At 46.9% G+C, this 21,281-nt stretch overlaps 1 long non-coding RNA gene and 1 pseudogene across 1 annotated transcript; both read right to left on the reverse strand.

Moving 5' to 3' along the window:
• Positions 1-240: 240 nt before the first annotated feature.
• On the reverse strand, positions 241-10,096 carry LOC134732161 (uncharacterized). Its single transcript, XR_010115046.1, has 3 exons — positions 10,072-10,096; positions 2,027-2,090; positions 241-1,602 (listed from the first exon to the last, which is right to left on the reverse strand). It is a non-coding gene; the product is annotated as an uncharacterized lncRNA (long non-coding RNA).
• LOC129460269 (uncharacterized) lies at positions 6,844-8,746 on the reverse strand (annotated as a pseudogene).
• Positions 10,097-21,281: the final 11,185 nt, after the last annotated feature.

A 21,281-nucleotide genomic window follows, 5' to 3' on the forward strand; every position in this document is an offset into this window, starting at 1 on the left:
GCACTTTCTTATGGTTGCTGGAGATGGATACATAAACCATCAAACAACAGTCTTTTGACTTCTGCTCGTTGGTTGCAGAATTTGGGAACCTGTCATGGCCTTTCGCCACCAGAAAAGACGACCCTGACTGATGAATCTGGGCAAGTTACCACTGTACGGATTGTGAGGTCGGTGACCAAAACTGCCTTTGATCACATGAATATATAAATGAAGAAATAAATGACAGAGCCCATGAGAAGATGCTTGTTCGTGGATTTTAAATTTCCTATCGGCTAGTCTGGAAACACCTGGGGGTAGAACAAGATAAAGTTGGCTTTATCCCCTATGTAAACATGGTAACAACAGCACATTGACTTCAGAAAGTAAAACACTCAGCATTCTATGCAACAGGTTGGCAGACTACAACCCGTGGGCCAGCTGAGTGCTTTTGTAAATAAAGTTTTATTGGAAAGCGGCCATGCCCATTCATCTAATGTGTTATAGTGGCGGAATTAACTTGCTGGGACAGAGACTGTAAGTCCCCAAAAGCCTAAAGCATTTACTGTCTGGCTGTGTACAGAAAAAGTTGCCAACCCCTGATCTATGCTAAATACCTATTGCTGTCATTGTTTAACGGCTGGAAACGGAAGCCACCTTAGTTATTTTAGGGAGAAAGGGAATTTAATACGGGGAATTGGCTGTTTATAAAAGCAGTGGAAGGACTGTAGTTGAGGACAGCACCCAAGACCTCCAGAAATAGCTCCTAGAAAAACCCCACAGAACCAGGCAAGGCGGGGAGTGCCTCCCCTTAGGGGTGAGGGAACCAGTACGTACTACTGTCTGGGACCAGGAAGCCACGCCTGTGGTCCCCATAACTGCCTCTGGGCACTCGTGGATTTAGAAGCTGTGCACTGGCCTCAAATGCAAAAACAATTCCCATCCCCTCTCTAATGATGTTGCCTGTAGGAACATTACAGTGGCTAGCTAGTCGGGCATGAGCAGGCAGGAGAGGGCTCCCCGCCACACAGACACACACACACCAGGAGTGTTGGGGGCCATCAGGTGATGGTCAGGAGGTTGCTAACTGTCTCTCGAAAGTAATAACTGATCACAGCTGACACCAGGGAAAGGCAGGCCCCTAATGGAGAGAAAACAGCTGAAACTGATCAGCAGTTTCCCAATAAGATCCTGGGAGTGGGGGGAAGAGACACCAGACCCCAGGAGTAGCCAACGAATAAAACCCCAAGTCAAACAGTCAAGCTGTGCACTGGTCTTTTGAGTCACCTGCTTGGCCCTCTTCTAAGTGTACTTTCCTTTCCTTTCCTTCCTGCACTAAAGCGTTTTGATCAACTTCCACTCCTGCTCTAAAACTTGCCTCTCTCTCTCCCTTCTTGTGCCCCTCCTCAAATTCTTTCTTCTGGGGAGGCAAGACTTGAGGTTGCTGCAGACTCAGATCCCTTCCACGGCGAACAGAAGCATCACAAGGACGGCTTTCTCCTATGTGAAGGCTGCAGAAAGAGATTTCAGCTGTTGCTCAGGACGGCTCCCTGGCATCACGGTGAGTCCTGAGAGCTCATCGGAATACGGATCACAATGCTGGTGAAGCCAAGCATCGCGCAGGGGCTGCGGGGAGAAGACGCCCAGGTTAACATAGGAGGTCGTTAGGCAGCACCTTCCCTTCCCGCATCTCCCCACAAAAAAACCTCCGAAAATTGCTCTGTGCCCACTTTGCAATAGAAAGTTTAGTGCCAAAACCAAAAAATAATGGATCATAGTGTCTTCTCAGCCCGGTGTTGGCAACACCAAAGGTTGCGGCAGAGGGGCAAGTTTTGCATCCTTTTCCTATTTTTCTTAACAAAACTGACAAACTATAGACCACACAGCAAGCAGAGGTGGGGATGAGGTTACACTTCGGATGTTTTGGGTTTAAATTTATTACCACCATAATGCATGGCTCTCACGCAACAGAGTGCTATACTAATCAGTGTAATAATGGATTTGAGCTTAGTGTCACAGGCTATGAGAGAACAGGGTAGCAGAACCATACCTCTGTCCACCTCCCGGCTGGAACACGACGGGGTTTTCCCATCACCATCTCTGTGTCTGTCCACCTGCAGGTCAAGCACAGACTTTGAGAAACAGCTGCTGCTGCTGCCCTCTCGTGGCGATTCTCAGAACAGGCACTCGGAGAGCGAATGCCGTTTCTTATCTCACTGCTAATGGGAAGATTAGATGATCAAAAACGCCACAAATATCTTTGGCTTAACCTTGATCCAAATTAAGGTCAAAACTCCTGGCCACAGTTACTAATCACTTGAGGGAATAAAAAGCAATCGATGCAGCTTTTTTGTCAGTTGGATCAGGCTTTGAAAACACAAAGTCCATTAGAATGTTAGTAAATATTTGCTTATCAGTTAGTGTAACGTTTAAGGTCAATATACACTTTTTCTGGGTTTTGGCATCAAGTGTTACTTAGGAGATGAAGAACTTTCTCCTTCTTTTGAAAGATTTACTCATTCCATGAAGCATGCACTTATAACCTTCAGTCTCACTGCCATGATTTTTCCTGAAGGGGAGAGAAAAAATGAGCTTCCTAAACATAATTTTACGTGTTTTTAATGTTTTTTTCCAGAACATTAGTTAAAAGTATTGAATACTTGAAAAGCAGATATATGAACACTTAAGAAAAACTATAAATAGAGTTTTATACCAAGATAGAATTCATTATCATTTTACTTCACTTAGATTAATTTAAAACCATTTAAGAGCACCCCAGTCAACAGAAACTGTCAAACATGACCGCTGTCCCCATCGAAAGTGAGACAAGCAGAGAAGTCGTCTCTGAAGATATTTGTGGTGACTTTGCTTCCCTGTCTTTCTTGCACCTGGGGTTCCGGCCTGGCACATCTCTCAATCAGCCCTTATTCAAAATTTTAGATTTTGAGCATCTTAGGTTTTTGGCATTCATTTTGAATTTTGCCCCTGAGGCAAGTGCGTTACTGACTTTCCCCGTGGTCTCCAAACTCGGAGTCTTCTTACAGAAGATCATGCTGCATGGAAGTTTGTTGTAGAACACTGTACTCAATCATTAGGTGTGATAACACATTTTTCATAAGAGATCAATTTTCCCCAACCTTGTGATCATTAACTTATGAGCTATAACCTCATTGATCTAACACTGTTAAAATCAATCAACCTAAAAACGATGTTGATATGGTTAGAGTTAGGGACACAGCCAAGGCATTCTTCCTGAAAAATAACTTCATTTCCAAGGAAAAATTGACAAGGGACTCTAACAAAATGCTTGGCAACACAATAAGCCATTTGAATTTTTCAGTGACACTATTTCCATGCTTCGTTGGTACGATAACAATAAACAAACAAGTCAATAAAACAGGCCACACAGATGATGAAAGATCGATTCAGTATTATTTTGCTAGCATTTTAGATTTAATCTTCACATAATCTGGCTTTAGCAGAAGTCACTGAAACCAATATGTTTCTTGTTAGCTACATAGTTTTATAAACTTTTCTTGATTAGTATATTAACCAGCAGATTAGAGCATACAAGATTTCCTACAATATATTCAGTTCACGAAAATAATCTTTCCCAATTCATCCACTTCAAAATGATTTTAAAATCCTGTATAGGAAAGATGAACTGCTTTTTTCTGGCAGAGCTGGGAGCTGTCTAAGAGGCTCTTGGACGGACTTTGCAGCCATATCACACTCCTAAGAGGTGTGGGTTTAGTCATCAGCCTCTCTGCCCTGAACCACATTCTCTGTTGAACTTCCTCACCACTGATTTTTTTTTAATCTGAGGGTCAAAGCTTTCTATTATTTTCATTATATTTTTATCTCACTAGTTCTAACCTAATGCTCCAGGCAGTCGGGAACTTCTGCACTGTAAAAATATTATCTAAATATCTGCTTTCATGGGTCATCTCCAAATCAGATCAGTAGGCTCTGAGCACTTGCTAAAATGATTGAAAAGAACAAGAACAAGGTCAGATCTGGGTGTCCCTGCGGCAAAGGCTGCCTCCAAGTGAATCTTCATTTAGAAACAGAGCAGCCAAGAACACACTGGAGCCATTGCTGTTGCTTGTCCTAAATGCATTCTCTCGCTTGCTACAATTCAGATACAGGGGGCTGAGGCATTCTCTGGCTTGCTAAGATTCAGATACAGGGGGCTGAGGCATTCTCTGGCTTGCTAAGATTCAGATACAGGGGGCTGAGGCATTCTCTGGCTTGCTAAGATTCAGATACAGGGGGCTGAGGCATTCTCTCACTTGCTAAGATTCAGATACAGGGGGCTGAGGCATTCTCTGATCAAGAGACTCATCTCCGAAAGAAAATGAGATTGGCTTCATTTTCAGGCTTTCTCTCAGGAAGTGAGAGCCAACGCATGCTTCCTTTGCATGAATGCCATCTTCCTTCTGAGGCTCTCAAATGGGGTAAGTCTGCTTCCCTGTTAGTGAAGGATGTTTCCGTGGTCAGTGGCAGAAACCATCTAAAATGCACTTAAGAACAAAGAGAAGTGACAGGATTGCATGACTGAAAAGTTTACAAGTAGTTCTGGCTTCAGGCATCGCTGGATCAAGGGGTTCAGAAATTCTCACCAGCACTCAGTCTCTCTCAAGCTCTTGTTTCTGCTTTCACAGGTGTTGACTTCATTTTAATTTCTAGGCAGTTTTGCCCTGTCTAAAAGCCAGATGGGCAGTATATCTAGCTTCAGCGTATTAGCTATAATTCCAGTGGAAAAAAGAGTTTAAAACTACCAAGAATCAATCCCCTTGGCCTGAGCACCCAGCTAGGATCAATGATCAACTCCTAGATCAATCACCGTTGCTGCCTGTGGCAATGCTGCGAATGGCCCAGCGCCGGGTCCCGTGCCGGAGGCTGCTACAGGAGAGGGGTGGGGCTGGACTCACACAGGTCAAATGGGATGCTGACTCCAGGAAAGGGGGACTAGGTTCCAGGAGGACAAAACCACAGATGTTCCCTCCGCAGTGCAGTCAGAGCTCTGCCATGACCTGACAGCAAGCGCTCAGATCTGTAGGTTTCGGAGACCCACGTCATCTCCCCGTTGAGAGCGGAGTTCACATTCACTCGCCTGCTGTTTCCTCCTGGTCCTATGCTGATGATCCTCCTGACGGTCACTCAAACATCCATCGTCCAGCTTCTCAGCGACCATGGTCACTGGCATGGCTAGCACTGCTCTTGGTCCTCAGCTTCCTGAAGTCATTCCCTCTGTGTTTTCTGCTTTGATGCCCTTCTGCAACTGTATTCACATCCTCTTTCTATATATCATGTGTATATTATAACTCATGGCTCGGTCATCCTCCTTTACGGAAGAGTTCCTTTTAAAGAGAAATGGAGAAAATGCTTAGAAAAAGTGTATTTAAAATAACTTTTCCCCTACTTTTATCCCTTTCGGTGGCATTTCCAAAGAAAATCTAGAAGAGTCCACTTACTTCTCAATCCCTTCAGCAGAAAGAATTTCAAAACACTCGGTTCACTTCTGTGGCATTTTCAGCCTTCTTCACATTGGAACTATTTACTCGTGGTATGTTTGTGGACGTCCCTGCCTTCTGTGGCCCAGGAGCCCCTGGGGAGTCTTGTTCCTTGCTCCCGGTGGAGCCTGGCCAGCACCTGACTCCGCTGCTTCGTGCATCGCAGACACAACGCACCTGTCATCGGATGAATTGATTGGACGTCTTGTGGAACACCAGCACGGGTTGTGCTGATGATTCTCAGCTCCATCGCAGCATAGCTGCAAATCAATCACCGTCTTCCAGAATTCCTGGATATTTCTTTTTTTCTAATCAGAAAGACAGTAGCAACGCCTGGTGCTGAAGAAGTGTAGAGATGCTGATTTGTGTTTAGAGCATGCTCAGAGTTGACCTTCTCAAATCAAGAGGAAAATAAAGAGAAGAGAGAATTCCTCAGCCCTGGCCAGAAATGGAGGGTGGGCTTACAGCCAGGAGCCCAGGTACTAGCTTGATGGTTACTCTTCTGGCCTCCAGGGCGTCAGCATTGCTGAGATGAACACAGCAGCCCCTTTCAGTCAGGTTTTGCTTTCAGTTACCCTTGATCAACCACCATCTGAAAATATGCAATGGATCACTCCAGAAATAAACAATGTATAAGTCCTAAACTGTGTGCCATTCTGAGTAGCATGATGCATCCTGGCACGGTCCTTCTCCACCTCATCCCTGACATGAATTATTCCTTTGCCCAGCATGTTCACGCTGCAGACATGACACTCCGCGCCCACCAGCGTCTCAGTAGCCATCTTGGTGGTAGCTGGACTTTCTCTGTGTCACAGCGCTTGCGTCCAGGTCACCCTTATTTGACTTAAGGATGGTCCCAAAAGACCATGTGCACGTGGCAAAAGCAGCCGTAAAGCACTTTTGTGTGTGTGTGTGTGTGTGAAAAGGTGAAAGTTCTCCACTTAATCAGGAAAGAAAAGGAATTATAAGCTAAGGTTGCTAAGATCTTTGGTAAGAATGAACCTTAAATCTATGAAGTTGTAAAGAGGGAAAAATAAATTTGTGCACTAGATACATAGAAGTCAGTACTATCCGAGGTTTCAGGCATCCCCTGCGGGTCTTGGAACTCGTCCCCGGTGGATAAGGGGAATGACTGTGGCTCTGCTTCCACTGCAGATCAGGATGTCTTCAGTGTCTGAAAGAATGCACGAGACCCTGAGAATGCACCCGGAACATGCTCCCCCAAACCTATCCTTGCTTGTAAAATCACCCACTATTCTCTGAATATCCTCTCTCAACAATTAAAGTGACAGTTCTAATTTATCACTCAGAGGATGTGGGGCCAAGTGCAGATATTAATTCTAAGAAATTCTTAGGCTGGGTGTGGTGGCTCACGCCTGTAATTCCAGCACTTTGGAGGCCAAGACAGGCGGATCACGAGCTCAGGCGATCGAGACCAGCCTGGCCAACATGGTAAAACCCCGTCTCTACTAAAAATACAAAAGTTAGCTGGGCGTTGTGGCGCGTGCCTGTAATCCCAGCTACTCGGGAGGCTGAGGCAGAAGAATTGCTTGAACCCGGGAGGCGGAGGTTGCAGTGAGCTGAGATCGTGCCACTGCACTCCAGCCTGGGCAACAGAGAGAGACTCTGTCTCAAAAAAAAAAAAAAAGAAAAGAAAAGAAAAGAAAAATAAAAAGATAAAGATAAAAAAAAGAAATTCTTTGCAAACAAAGAGTGAGAAACGCCGTGGAAATTCTCCTGCGGGGACCTGTGTGATGAAAATCAGATGGGCCATGCGGCCTTGAAGTTGTCACTCTTTTCCTCGGTGAAGTTACTGGCACTGTGAGCAGAACCTGCCCAAAATGGCAGATCTCCAGGGGGCCTCAAGGTCCAGCGTGAAGCGCAAGTCCTGCTGGAAAGGAAGGCGATCGGGGCTGGCAGAGAGCAGCACGTCACATGGCTCAGCAGGTGCTCTGCGTATGACAGCACCTGGGAGAAATGGGGAGATGACGTGTATGCAAGCAGGCACGGTCCATGCAGGCCCCACCTCGAGATGGGCTCCACTTTAGGGGAGACCCCACTTGCTTGCTAAGAAGGTCAGTTAATGCCCCGTTTCTTTCTGCAGCCCAGAGAGCACCCGGTGTGGCTCCCAATGCTGATGGCATCTTCATCTGGCAGCTCCTGGAAGGTCACTGGGATGAGGAGTTTGGCTAGTGAAAGGTAGCCAACTGTTCAAACTGTGTCCAAATCATGCAAACACAGAGCTGTAACCAATCTCTTATCATGCCTATTTTTATGGTTATTTCTTGACGAATTGTTAAACAAGAAGTGGATTATTCATGCCTCCCCTTTCCAGACCACATAGGGTAACTTCCTGATGTTGCCATGGCATTTGTAAACTGTCATGGCGCTGGTGGGAGTGTAGCAGTGAGGACAGCCAGAGGTCACTCTCATTGCCATCTTGGTTTTGGTGGGTTTTAGCTGGCTTCTTTACTGCAACCTGCTTTATCAGCAAGGTCTTCGTGACCTCTATCTTGTGCTGACTTCCTATCTCATCCTGTGACTTAGAATGCTTAACCTCCTGGGAATGCAGCCCACTATGTCTTAGCCTCATTTTACCCAGCCCCTATTCAAAAGGGAGTTGCCCTGGTTCAAATGCCTCTGACCAATCTGGCTGTTTCTGTCCCTTACTTCTGTTTTCTGTACTTCACTTTCCTTTCTCTGTTTATAAATCTTCTTCTGCCCCATGGCTGTGCTGGAGTTTCTGGGCCTAGCCTGGCTCGGGAGACTGACTGATTTGTGAATCCTTCTTTGCTCAATTAATCTCCTTTAAATTTAATTTGGCTAAAGTTTTTCTTTTAACAACAGCAAGGGCTGACTGATGTATCTAAGAGCAGAATCGTCTCTCTTCAACAAGGCCCTGCGTGATGTGGGCCCTGTCTACCTCTTCAACTCACTGTGCATGAAAACACAGACCTCCTGTCTGTGGCCTCAATCATCAAACCCGTTCCTGCTTCAGGATCTGTGAACTGGCTGTTCCATCCTCCCAGGAATCCCTCTCCTGCATCCCACCGTTTATTCTCCCACATCCCACCGTTCATTCTCCCACATCCCACCTTTCTCCCGCATTCCACCGTGGCTGGCCTCCTGGGTTGATTTTGGTGCCAGCTCTCACATCTCCTCCTCCAGGAGCCCTCCCCAATGTCTCCATCTAATGGTTCCCCTCCGTGTTCCTCTGTCACCGGCCCTGTTCCATGTTTCCTGGTGGCACTCATCACTACCACTTTTTACAGATGTCCTCACGTATTTCCTCTGTATCCTGTGTCTCCTCCCTCCACATCATTAGCTTTCTGAGAACACAACCCATGTCTGACTTATCACTGCTGCTGACTCCAGAGCCTGACTCATAGCAGCTGTTCAATAATATTTTTTAAACTGAACCTTAACTAGTTTCCATCTCAAATATATATGCGCAGAAGACGGTTATTACACCCATAAGTTCACTTATGAAATCAACAAACTAGTATATACGCTTTGTTAAAGTCCAAAAAAAAGAAGGTTGTCAGGAGAATCAAAACAAAGCCAGCCCGAATGAGGAGTGGTTGTGAGGTCTCCATAAAGAGCCTGCCCTAGGAGGTGGGTTGATCTGGGGCCCTGAGAGCAGGCAGGAGCCTGGGCTCCCAGCAGCTGAGGGCCTCCAGGTCTGTTTTCATGTAAACTAGTGAATGATCCCAGCTTCTCAGGTCTGTTTTCATGTAAACTGGTGAGTGACTCCAGCTTCTCAGACCTCCTCAAACCTGCTAGGGAGCTTTGATGGTTTGGATCAGGAAAAAAAAAAAAATCTTTCTAGATGAGAACCAAAGAGACAAATCAGCCTTCAAATTGGGCATCTCCCCATACCTGTCCCACCTGCATGGAAGAAAATGAGGAAGTGTCCTCCCTCGGGAAGTAATAATCCAGATAATAACATGCTTGCCTGACACCACCATTCCTTTCATCTTAGCATCTCAGAGCACTTAGAAATATTAAGGATTTAATGGGTGTCACTGGGACGCGAAGCCATTCCAAAGCAGCCTGTATCTCAGGTTCCCATCTGGGAATGGGCTTACTCTGGTCCATTATAATGACAGCCCTGTAAGCAAGGTATTATTATCCTGTTTCACAGATGTGGGGAGGGAGAGCCAGGCAAGGCTGATAACACTGCCACCTACTCCCTGCCCCAGGAGTGCCATAGAGGCCAGTGACATCGTGGGTGCTTCAGGTTGGCAGAGACTCAGGAGGTTGGAGTCACAACTGAATGAAGAGGAACCAAAGCCTGGGAGTCCACATGCAGACCAGCAGGACAAAGGCAGTCCGTTCACTCCACAAGAATGCATGCACAAAAAGACAACCCAGTGGAAAAAAAAAGTGAGCAAATGACTTGAGCAGACGTTTCTCCAAAGGAGATATACAAATGGCCAATAATCACAGGCAAACAGGCTTGTATTAGTCTGTTCTCACACTGCTAATAAAGACATACCTGATACTGGATAATTTATAAAGGAAAGAGGTTTAATTGACTCACAGTTCCCCAGGGATGGGGAGGCCTCAGGAAACTTACAATCATGGTGGAAGCAGAAGCAAACACGTCCTTCTTCACATGGCGGCAGCAAGGAGAAGTGCAGAACAAAAGAGGGGTAAGCCCCTTATAAAACCATCAGATCTTGTGAGAACTCACTCACTATCGCAAGAACAGCAGCATGGGGGTAACTGCCCCCATGATTAAATCACCTCCCACTGGGTCCCTCCCACAAAACATGGGTATTATGGGATTGCAATTCAAGACAAGATTTGGGTGGGGACACAGACAAACCATTTCAGTGCTCAACACCATTAAGTCACGAGAGAAATGCAAATCAAAACCACAATGGGATACCACTTCACACCTCCTAGGATGACTCTACTCAAAAAGGCGGAGAACAACAAGCATCGGGGAGGATGTGGAGAAAGTGGGGCCCTCCTGCATGACTGGTGGGAGTGGACAGTGGTGCAGCCACTGTGAACAGCAGTTTGGTGGTTCCTCAAAAAGTTCAATGTAGAATTACCACAGGACCCAGCAGTTCCAATCCTAGGCTTAGATCAAACAGAATGGAAAACAGATACTCAAACACAACATATTCACAACACATTCATAGCAACACTATTCACAATAGTAAAACGATGGATTAGTGGGTACGAATACAGAGTTTGATAGAAGAAATGAGACCTAGTGTTCGATAGATCAGTAGTGTGACTGTAGTTTCCAATAATATCTTGCATATTTCAAAATAGCTAGAGGAGAAGAAATAGAATGGTTCCAGCATGAAGACAATATTTAAGATGATGGAGAGCCCAAGTACATAGATTTGATCTTTATAAATTATTTGAATGTATGAAATTACCACATATGTCTCAAAACTATATACACCTATTGTGCATCAATTTAAAAACTTTGTAAAAAGTAGAAACAGTGGATGAATGGATAAACAAAGTGTGATATATCCATAAAGTGGGAGATTATTCAGCCCCATAAAGGAATGAGGATCTGATATCTACTACGAGATGAAGGAGCCTTGAAAACACCATGCTAAGTGAAAGAAGCCAGACACAAAAGGCCACATGGAGTATAATGCCATTTATATGAAATGTCCTGAATTAAATAAAGCCATAGTGGCGGCAGGAAGTGGATTCATGGTTGCCAGGGACAGAGAACAGGGAGAAACGCAGAAGGACCACTAGTGGGTACAGAGTCTCCTTTCGCGGTAATGAGAATGTTTTGGAAATAGGTAGAGGAGGGGGCTGTACAACACTGTGAATGTACTAAATGCCACGGAGTTATTCGCTTTAAAATGATTAACTATGTTATATGAATTTCAATTTAATTTTTTTAAATGCAGAGTTTCTTTACAATAAAATGGTAATGGCTGACCTTTACTGAGCACTTCTATATGCTAGCCTCCATTATCATCACTGGTCTCGGATCAACTCAGTTAATCCTCCCAGGAACCCTGCCAGATAGGGACTACTAGTCTCCCTTACAGATGAGAAAATTGAGATGCAGAAAGTTAATAAATTGCCCAAGTGCCTAAATATAATAAGAGGCAGAGCCAGCACAGACCCAGGCATCTAAACAACCAGGGATCCTGCACCAGTAACCTCTGGGCACTGGAAATTCACGCTGATCACTGGGTGCCTGCTCTTGAGGTGCTTCTATTCTGAAGGGTGGGCACAGATGATGAACTAATTGCCAAAAAAGGCTCCTTGCAGGCTGTGAAAAGCCCTCTGATCAAATGCAAATACTAACTAAAGTTCAATTTGGAACAACACTCTTGAATAGATTGCAGCTGAGATTAGCTAAAGATTCATGAGATTGGCAAACATAACCAGAAACATTCCATGAAGATTAACTGTCTCTCATGGAATGTATACTAAATATGATTGTATACTTTTTATTCTTTGTGATACGTGTACTATACAGTTTTTATATTAGTAAAATTTATTATATATCTGTATATAGATGCAGGTATGCAACACACAGATGTATATATCATATGCACATCCCACCCCCAGCCTGGAACTTGTTATTAAACATTTTCTAGCAAAACTATTCCCTACTCATGGAATTTTCATTCTCCTGTCAATCTCCAGGGGGAGCAATGTAGGGATCACAGAACAAATTCAACCTAAAGAAGAAAACTGTCTGAATATGAGCCCAAAGAAGGAAGTCAGAGAGACCATTCTTTGAGAAAAAAGCATTTAGTGTTGGGGACCATCCTAGGCTTTCATTTACCCAACAGCGTGAGTTTAGGCGATCTATTATCTAGATCTATTATCTATTATCTCTATTATATTTAATCTCAGGAAGATTCACTTTGTTTGTCTGTACAGTAGGGGACACAAGAGGAATGAGAGTTGTCATGAAGATTAAGAGTCGCTAAAATATGTTGGTTCTAAGAGCTGACCCTGAGCTAGGCATTCTACATGCATTCTTTCTGAATCCTCACAATACCCCTAATATCTACCAATCCCTCTGGAATGGGGAAGCAGCGGCAGAGGGAGGTGAGCACAGCCTGACCCCAGGGCGCAGAGCTGCACAGAACGCGTCCACGCTCCGACCACAGTCTGCTCCCAGCTGCTGGGCTCAGAGCTGGGAGTCTGAGCCCTTGCATGTGTGCTCAGCTGGGAGTCTGAGCCCATGCACGCGTGCATGCATGTGCATAAATACATATGGACTTACACCCCCGGCTCAGAGACGCACAGAGTCAAGCCTGATAAGCGGTATTATCCTGGAGGCAAGGCGGCTTACTGGCTCTGGCTTGGTCGCCTGCGTCCGGAACCTGAAATCCACAAACGTGCACACAGATGTGGGTCGCTGCCTTCCCAAGAGGCTCCTGCCCGGTCCACCTGGGGAAGCGCAGGGCGGCGGGCACAAGATTCTCCCATCAGACACCGCGAGAGCATCTCCGCGGCGGCCTGCAGGGCCCGCTGTCTCCACTAGGGGGCGGCGTACGCGCGTCTCTCGAAGCCGGGACCCGCGCGGGGAGGCTGCACTGGCAGGAAACAGCGCCCGGGCGCTCCCGCGGCTCCCACCTCAGAGTTGTCCCCAGGTGCCCCACGACCCCCGCGCGAGCCCCGGCACGCGAGCCCCACCAAGCTCCTCAAGGGCTTGTGTGGATCCTTTTGTCCCCACCCCCAACGAGCTCCTCTGACCCAAATTCCTGCTGAGCTCACTCCAGGCCAACACCCGGAGCCACGCGCTTCCCCAGGGAGGATTCCAGCCCCCTCGAGGGCTGCCTCAGCCAAGGAGCTCCCGCTGGGCCGAAGGAGGCCCAGAAAACACGACCTGCCGGGAGCGGATATCATCCACACACAAACACACTGGTGCAAATGCATACACACACTCATACACATGTTCATGCACGCCCATGTGCAAACATGCATATGGCATATGCACGCACACACATGCATACATTTACCCATACCTACACGCACATACGTGAACATGTGTGCACACACATGCATACATTTACCCACACCTACACGCACATACACAAACACGTGCACACACATGCATACATTTACCCATACCTACATGCACATACATGAACACATGCACACACATGCATACATTTACCCACACCTACATGCACATACATGAACACATGCACACACACATGCGTGCCTGCATGTGCATACATATATATGGACTTACACAGGCATGCACATATGCATGGTGCATATACATACACTACATACACACATGCACACACATGCACACACGTATATAGCTGCATACATATACACACATGCACACAAGACACCCACATATACACACATGCAAGCATATGCATATGGACACCTGCATACATATACACACATGCACTATATACATGCATACATATAAACACAGGCACATATATACACACGTATAGCCCTGAATACATGTACACACATGTGTACATGCATAATACGCCTGCAAACATATACACACACGCGAATGTGTAGCGCATGCATTGCTCCAAATGCACGCATACACACATGCATGCATATGTGTTTGTATGTGTGCACACACACCTCCCAAACAGTGGCTGACATCTGGTGGGGATGAATAAATATTTGCCAAATAGGTGAAAGTACACATGGACATCACAGGGGAGGCCCTCTCCCCCACAGGGCCTTTGGACCTGCCAGTCCTCTGCCTGTTCACTGTTTTCTCACCTGGCTGAATTCCACTTAGACAAGATGTTGCAACAGGGGCCTGCAGAACACGCCTGGCCTACAGTTGTGTCTTGTACGGTCCACAGACTATTTTAAAAAGTTACAAGTTGGCAACATTTAAAAACTGAGAAATCTGATACAAATTCACAAAATCCTGTGACCTTGGAAGATCATGTATCTGGCAAGATAAACTCCTATTCACATTCCAGGGAGTGATCAAAGCTGGGCAGAGGAAGCTTCCCCAGATGGCGAAGTTCCCTTTGCCACTGCCCGCGCCTTCATGCTCTATTGTGCCTCACCGCTCATGCATCCACGCTACTTGCTCAACACCTGCAAATGTGTGCATTTTTAGCCTCTGACTTCACCTTGCTTCCTCTTCCAGGAAGCCCTCCATGAACCCTAGGGTTGGGGCTTCTCCTCGGTGCTCCCACATCTCCCTGGATGGGGGTTGTCTCTACCAGCAGGCTGGGGGATGCCCGAGGGGCTGTGTTCTGCTCACAGCTGGATCCACTCCCAGCTCTGAGTGCTGTAGGTGTCAGGCACACAACAGGTACTCAAAAAATGTTGCTGGAATCGGCAAATAATCACAGAGCACTTTATCATGGGAATCTGGGCTGAGCTTTATAAGGGGAGCTCAAATTTAGGAGCCGAGAAGAGAATGAAAGAATCCGAGGCAGCAGAAGGTCAGGGCTGCCGGAAGGGAGTGGGACACTCACTTGTTTGGGGTAACAGTAGCCTGGTGTGAAGTCTGGGCCGGTGCTGGGAACCACGAGGGCAGCGAGGTTGTCCTGGCAGAGTGAATGTTCGTTGTTTAGCCACCAGTCTGTGGTACTAAAGATGAAGCAACTAGAATCCTTGGGACAAAAGGGAGGTCTAAAAGTGTCCTTTGAAAGAACCCATAAGAAATTCACACTAGCATTTCCAGGAGCCGTGCGGCCAGTGGACCCAGGTGTGTGTGAGGCGTCTGCCTTCCCCCACTGCCACCTGACTCAGGAGGTATAAGGAGCAGAAACATCCAAGGCCTGGTGTCCTCAAATTGGTGGCAGAATGACGTGGACCCTGAATAAGACGATGAGACAGGAGAGAAGCGTGGCCTGGTGACTTGGGAACAGTCAGTGGCTGCGGTCTGCACGCAGGACTGAGGGAGCTGCCTCCAACTCTCCCCACTCCTGCTCCCCGGGGGTTGGTGAGAAGCTTCCAAGGGCTGTGCGCAAAGGCAGGAAGTCCAAGATCCTTTTAATGAGTTTACTCAGCCTTTGGAATATCAAGTATTTGTTTTCCTAAGACTGGAAAGAAAGGGTCAACAGCCGGCCCCCTCCTGAGCAGCCCAGCTGCTTTGTCCTCAATTTGTTTGGGCCTCTAAAGAGCTCACGTTTATCAAAGGCCGTTTCGCACCTGAGGCCCCGAGTTACTGCTGCCTGGAACACAGGGCTTTAGTAATCCGCTCAAATCCCCAGGCCAAACAGTGGCACCAAACAGATCTCCTCCGAAATCACTTTGAACTTCAGTCCCATGAGGCATTTTGGCTTATGCAGGATGGTCTTTGAAGAGGAAGTTGCTCTCTGTCCCTGTGGCGGGCGGGACAGAGTACGGATCCAGGCGGGACCGTGCTGCAGATTTGCCAGCCTGTCCTCCGTCGGCGCCGGGGCAGCCTGTCCGCCTGGGCTGCCCCCCGGGGCTCCTTCAGAGGCTCCACTTCCCAGGGTTCACAGGCTTCAGGGCAGGAGCTGACCTAGACCGCAGGTGGTCGGCAACCCGACCTCCTTTATTCCTTTGAGTTTTGAGGGTTATTTTGGGGAGATTCTTTGGGTAATTTCTTCTGACACACTTACAGAAAAGTTGTAAGACTGGCAGAGAGCATTCCTGGATCCTTTCATTCAAATACCCCAAAAAGGAACACCTTACTACATTTAACTACATTTACTCTCTCCCTCTCTGTTTCACACCCTTTCTCTTTATACACACACACACACACACACCCCTACACACACACATATATAAAATTTTTCCCTAAGTGTTTTAAAATCTAACCTCTAATGATATAATTCAACTCATTCTCCTTGTAAAACATTAAACCCTTCCAGACAAGAACCATCCCACTGACTCTACCTAAAGAATCTTTCACTTTTCATTTTCCCGAATGGATGTGTGCCCCACGGAGTGACACCGCAGGGTGGAACTCAGAGCTGGAATCTCTGCCCCATCTCCTGTGACACGTTTTCTGCCTGTCTGCCAATGCGTTTTTATATATCCTGCAACTTAGATCTCTCCCTCAGCAACTTATCTCAGAGATCTCACCAAACTGGTATGTAAAGTCTCTGCCATTCTTTTTTAGCTGGTGCCATTAAAAATGTTTTACTCATCAGATTGGCAAAAATATTAAAGTTTGATATTATCATGTATAGGGGAAGGTGTTAGGGAAAGGTTCTCATTGGTAGGGGTGTAAATTAGAGCCACTTTAGGGCATTTTGGCACATCTATTAAAATTCACAGTGCACTCACTACGACCCAGCGGTTCCAGGTGTCTGGATCTAAATGAGATCCCTCCAGTGGGCAGGTGCCGGTACATGGAGGCACGCAGCGAGCTTGCCCACGGTGGGGCTGGAGCAAAGGGTTGGAAGCTGGAATGCACCTCAGTAGGGGGTGGCCGGGGAAATCTCTGCAGTTGGGGAATACCATCAACCGTAATTCCCAACGTAAGATTCCCATGAAGGTTTCTTTAAAAAAACAACAAAACAGCTGGGTGTGGTGGCACACGCCTGTAATCCCAGCACTTTGGGAGGCTGAGGCAGGTGGATTGCTTGAGGTCAGGAGTTCGAGACCAGCCTGGCCAACATGGTGAAACCCCGTCTCTACTAAAATACAAAAAAAAATTAGCTGGGCATAGTAGCACATGCCTGTAATCCCAGCTACTTGGGTGGCTGAGGCAGGAGAATCTCTTGAACTCAGGAGGCAGAGGTTGTAGTGAGCCAAGATCGCGCCACTGCACTCCAGCCTGGGCGACAGAGCAAGACTCCATCTCAAAGAAAAAACAAAAGAAAACAAAAATAACAACAAAAACTGAGACACCCAGGTCACATCCTTAGATTTTACTTTTTATTAATTTGGTCTGGGATAGGATTCGCATCAGCATTTTTTTTTTTAAGTTTCTTCATAATTTTAATCGTCAGCTGGGACAGAACCACTGAGGTCACCTGGTAGGAATGGCTCCAATATGATGTCTCAACAGAAAGTTTCCCGGCCGGGCGCGGTGGCTCACGCCTGTAATCCCAGCACTTTGGGAGGCCGAGGCGGGCGGATCACGAGGTCAGGAGATCAAGACCATCCTGGCTAACACGGTGAAACCCCGTCTCTACAAAAAATACAAAAAATTAGCTGGGCGTGGCGGCGGGCGCCTGTAGTCCCAGCCGCTTGGGAGGCTGAGGCAGGAGAATGGCGTGAACCCGGGAGGCGGAGGTTGCAGTGAGCCGAGATCGTGCCACTGCACTGCAGCCTGGGCAACAGAGCGAGACTCCGTCTCAAAAAAAAAAAAAAGGAAAGTTTCCCCATTGGCCTGCAGGTGGCATGAGTGAGCAAGACTCGGGTTAAAAAAAGATAACAATACGGAAGACCTCACTGGGTCATTTCATTGCCCCGGCACCGCTGCCATCCTGGGTGCTGTTCCTCGTGTTTGTGGGGAACTTTGCAGAGATCCTTGAGTAAGCCCAAGTCCCCACTGACCACGAACCAACACAGGGCCTCCAAACGGGGCCCCAACCCACCACCTTGAGCAGGTCCTGCTGCACCCAGGCCCCTGATAATGGAGATGACCGCAGTGCTCTCTGCTCACTGCTTTAAATGCATCATTTCATTTATTCCACCTTAGGAGATCGGGACTCATACCCGCCCCACGGCAGGGATGCAATTTTCCTGTATGCAAATTACCAAAGAGGAAGCTGAAGCAGCAATGTGGTGACTCTGAGCCACAACTTGAGGTTAAACAGCCTCTTTGTTCCCAAAGTGTGTTCCTGAGGTACCACGGGGCATGCAGCAAACTCATCATAGCACATGCAAATGTCTTCACTTTTTTAAAGGAAAACAAGAACATCTGTCAGACACCTTGTGAATTAATTCTGTTAAGTTATTTGGACCGAGGACTTCGTAAATGAAACAGGTGTTTCTTTCTCCTAGGGCACTATGAAAACATCACTAAGATATGAAGGTGCCGGTGGACTGAGAAGGTTTTGGGGAATGTCTGTCTCAGCTCTCATGATCACACTACACCACAGCACTGGTGCCGCCCCTGCTGAGTACCTTTCCTGGTTCCCTACTGCTGCAAGAATAAAGCCCCAAATCCACATCCTGGCAATCTGTACCCCCACGGGTGACCGTCCAGCATCCCACAGCCGAGACCCCACCATGCCAGACTACTGGCCATCCCCTCCTCTGCGAACACCATGCCACGCCAGACCACGGCTATTCATTCCCTCCTCTGAGACCCTCCCACATCAGACCACCGGATGTTCCCTCCTCTGCTGAGACTCCACCATGCCAGACTACTGGACATCCCCTCCTCTGCTGAAACCCTGCCATGCTGGACCACCAGCTGTTCCCTCTTCTGCTCTGACTTTGCTCCCTCCTCCTTTTGAAAGAATATGTCACCCTCTCGTCTTGTCAAGATCTGCACTTGCCGCTCGAGGCTAGCTCAAGTCCCATCGTGGCCAAGTAACTTCCCAAGAACCTGGCTCTGGAACCCAAGGGGATTTGCTTGTTCTTTCACCTGACTTTTGAGGACCCAAAGGGCAAGGGCCAAGCCCTGTTATCTTGGTATCCTTGCATGTGCTGTGTATTTCTCATTAAAATACAAGCTCCTGGGTTCAAGGCCTCAGTACGGTTCAGCAGGTTGTGCACTGCACAAACCACCCGGCTGAGCAGAAAGCAGGGACTGAAGTATTGAGTCTGTAGGCAGGGAAAACATCTTATGACTAATCCACAGAGCTGTGTCATGGACTGCAGTGGCCTATCCATGTCAGATATCCTTGTCTTCATCACCTCCCTCCTATATTTTGGGCCCCCAACAGCACAAATCCTCATGCCTATTCACTGAATAAACAAAAAACTCACATGTGTGAGCCCTATTCTGTTAAAAACTCTGAAATCTTCCACAAAATGCAAGCTTTTCTAATAATAGCTAAGTAACATTGATGCATTATGAACATAACTTACTTCATTACAAAAAACCCATAAAACCATAAATTAACCACTATTATTTTCATCTTCATTTTTAAATCGAGCCAATAGTCAGAGAGGTTACATAAGCTTTCAAAGACCACATAGCTCATAAGTGCTGGAGTCATGAGAACATCCATCCAGGGCATGTGAGTTTGCACATGCCATGAATTTAGAGCCAATGTTTGTGAGTTGGCGATGGATTCTTCCTGACCCTCGGGTCATAGCCAAAGTGGTGCCTTCTTCATGTGAGCAGACCCTGACTGTGGGAGAGGTGGCAGTTCTCCCGACAGGCCACTTCTGCAGGATTCAGGGGGCCTATGCGACCAGGCCTTCCAGCGAGTGTGAGCACCCAATCGCCTGCGTTCAATCCCTTCCTGCATAAGGTAGCTGGAGCGATTTCTATTCATGTAACTGAATCTTGACTGCTACATTTCCTCTCTCACCTCCAGAATCCCAGTCTTGCTGACACACATCTTAACTGCACCCCTTTCCCATTGGCAAGGTCTCTGCCTTAATTCAGCTCTGCATGGCTCCTCCCTGGAGATCCCAAGGCAATGCTCTTTTGATTCGCTGTGGCTCCAGGTTTTTCACCTCTCCAGTCCCACCTCGCAAACCCTGTTGCATCCCTCCCCTGGGTGGGTTCAATCTTGCTGGGGAAGAGGATCCAATTCACAAAGACTTAACACTATAAAAGGCCAACGTTATCTCCTAAGCCTGACAGCTGACGCGCTGGCCACTGGCTGTCGGGCTTTCTCGTAAAGGTTTGCCATGTCTTGTCCTAAGGACATCCTGAGGGAGGTACAAGTTGATCACTCCTCTTCAGAGGAGTCGGGGTTGGAGAGGGGGCGTGTGATTGGATCTCACATGTATTTGGTAATGGGGGGCCTGAGAGTCGAGACCCGCCAGTTTCATAGTACCTCAAAAGCACTTTTGGCTGCTTCTCAGAGAAAGGGGTTCACTTTCTATCACAACCTGCACACATCCAGTGACACAGTGTCAGGAACCTACACACGTGCCGTGCATTCAGCCCTGTGATATTTCCCATTCTAGTTTATTTCAGTCTGGGCAATTCTGTTCCTTGCCGCCTAGCCTAGTGTATTCTATTCTATTCTATTCTATTCTATTCTATTCTATTCTATTCTATTCTATTCTATTCTATTCTATTCTATTCTTCTATTCTATTCCATTCTACCAATCTTACTCTACTCAATTTCACCCTGTCCTATCCCAGATTCTAACTTACCTTATTCCCTACTCATCTTTCCACCTTAGCTTTGCTTTTCTCGTCTTTTTTTCTCAACCAGGATCCCGAGAGAATTAAGCTCGAACGTCCTCAGTCATTCATTGTATATCAATCATCAACCTTTATCCTAGGCACCTAGAGGGGTACTAGTTATAATCCATTTTTGTGAGAATTGAGAAAGTATTTGCTTAGATCGTTTTCTACATTTTATGGTTCAGATAAGAAACTCTGGTTTGAAGTCTAAAATGATCTCACAACCACTAACGGGTCACTCACTCTATCTGCCTGCCTCTCTTTGAGGTTTATAATAGAGCCACACCCAGGCAGGGCTAACATTTAAATACACCCCAGATTTTCAGAACGCTGTCTTGGCAGTTGTTTGTTTTATTAATATACTAGGAGTTCCCCAAATTGAATTGGCCTCACCCTCTCAACCTCCAGGATGCTCTGTCCCTGCCAAGACAAATTTATAGCTCCCTGCTTCTCAAAACATAAAGGTCAGTCTCCATATTTCGATGCTTAGGATCTTCCGAGGCTCAGCTTCAACCTGCCCTCCTGGCCCAAGGGCTGCTGTGCCCCGCCCACCCCTCCTGTCTGTCTCCTGAGCAAGTTGTTCCCTC

This window comes from Symphalangus syndactylus, chromosome 13 (genome assembly GCF_028878055.3).
Source record: "Symphalangus syndactylus isolate Jambi chromosome 13, NHGRI_mSymSyn1-v2.1_pri, whole genome shotgun sequence".
NCBI classification, from domain to species: domain Eukaryota; kingdom Metazoa; phylum Chordata; class Mammalia; order Primates; family Hylobatidae; genus Symphalangus; species Symphalangus syndactylus.